The following is a 1,689-nucleotide window of genomic DNA, read 5'->3' as shown; positions in this document are numbered from 1 at the left end:
TAAAAGTTTAGTGCAGAAGTATCGAATCGGTATCGATATCGACGATACTGCCTTGAAAAATATCGGTATCGTATCGAAAACAAAATAAGGGGTATCGCCCATCCATAAGTGCTGCAGCTTAATTTGCCAAATGTTCCGCCCCCTCGCCCCCTCATTGGAGAATAATCACGTTCAAAAAGAAGGCGCGTGACGCTGTAATCCAAGCGATGATAAAAGTAGACGTAGAGGAGTGGGATGACTTTCTTTTAGCCTAATTTTTAATTTTAATGGTTTTGTAATGTATTAATTATCATGGGTTGTAATAAAAAACAAGTAGTCCAATACTAATACTAAAACTATACAGCCTATACATTTGGTTCGAATAGCCTATATTTTAGTAAGCTAAAATAGTATTACTAAAATTTAGTAATAGCCTATGTGTATAAATATGTTACAGTTCCCCTTTGAAGCTCTTGTGTTTTTCTCCTTTTCCATCTCTCCAATCCTATTCTGCTCACTGGTGATTGGAGATGAGTTTTTTGTTCTCACTTTGTTGCAGTTTGCTGATTTTTGTAAAATAACATATCTGTTTTTGCTTTTCAGATAAAAGAGTGGTTTCAGTTTAATATGTTGCAGGTTCATTTATTGGTAATAAATAATTGATAATAAATAATATTGATGATAATAAATCATCAAAAAATATATTGGGCTTGTTTTGGGCTTGTTTTTTAAGCTGCGGTTGCTTATTTATATTGCGAGAGTTGGCAACAGTGACGGTAAATTTGGCATTGTTCTCTCTTCTGACAGCCGTTATCAGTCTCTCTCAATTGTTTTCCTTTTATTGAAAGTCATGAAAACACTATCGTGGAGTTTTTCTTTTGCTATTTGAGCAACTGGGAATGCAAAAAATATATTTGTGGTGCTCTCCCATTCACTGCTATTCAAGTTTACCCAACTATGACGACTTTAGCTGCTGAGAAACCCGGGTTTACCATGTTTGAGAACATGATAAGAGTCTGAGAACGCTTCCACTGGTTGCACTTTATTGTGATAATCCACTTTAGACATTCTACACAGCAAGAAAGGCACAGCAGAGGGGGTTTATTGAAGAGCCGTCGGTTTCCTGAGAAGTGCTAGTCACGTGTTTATTTACTCGTCAGCTGATGTTAGTACTGTGTTGTTGTCTTTCTTGTATGTCTGCTGAAGGCGCTTTGCAAAACGTGCAGACGATTGTTTCAGGTAAATTATTGATATTTCACTTATACGCTAATATGCCAGTTATTTATCATGGGATTCAGTCATTATGCTGTCAAATGCATCGGTCTAGTGTACGATTACTGTATATAAGTAGTATATTAGTAACGTTAGTCTATATCATTATTATGTCCGAGGTGTCACACTTTGTCCTCATGGTTAGAAACGCAGTTCTTGAGTCAGTCTTTCCGTTTGTTGTTTGATGACTGGTGTGCAGGTATGGAGGAACTTTGTCACTGTTAGGACAGAGAACCGCATGTAATGCCGAGTTCACACTGCATGATTTTCAAACTCGTTGTTTTCACACTGCGTGACTATCTGAGGTAGCATTCAGTTGCTGCTGTGTTCACATTGCACGATGGATCGGCGACGGGGTTTCACACTGCATGACTTCACAATAGGAAGAATCGCCGACAGCTCTGTCTGGTCCGCAAACTACGTTTCACAACAAAACAC

The 1,689-nt window shown here is 38.0% G+C and overlaps 1 protein-coding gene across 3 annotated transcripts in view; it reads left to right on the top strand.

Moving 5' to 3' along the window:
* The first annotated feature begins 1,136 nt into the window (after positions 1-1,136).
* Positions 1,137-1,689, top strand: part of LOC107733592 (signal transducer and activator of transcription 1-alpha/beta-like) — a 30,013-nt gene continuing 29,460 nt past the window's right edge. For all 3 annotated transcript variants that reach the window (XR_001639003.1, XM_016545275.1, XM_016545276.1), the window contains exon 1: positions 1,137-1,218. The gene's annotated coding sequence lies outside the window, so the exon portion shown is untranslated. The remainder of the gene's footprint in view (positions 1,219-1,689) is intronic.

Source organism: Sinocyclocheilus rhinocerous, unplaced genomic scaffold (assembly GCF_001515625.1).
Source record: "Sinocyclocheilus rhinocerous isolate Xijiao unplaced genomic scaffold, SAMN03320098_v1.1 scaffold4023, whole genome shotgun sequence".
In the NCBI taxonomy this organism is placed as follows: Eukaryota; Metazoa; Chordata; class Actinopteri; order Cypriniformes; family Cyprinidae; genus Sinocyclocheilus; species Sinocyclocheilus rhinocerous.
This window is presented reverse-complemented; position numbering and strand designations above follow the sequence as displayed.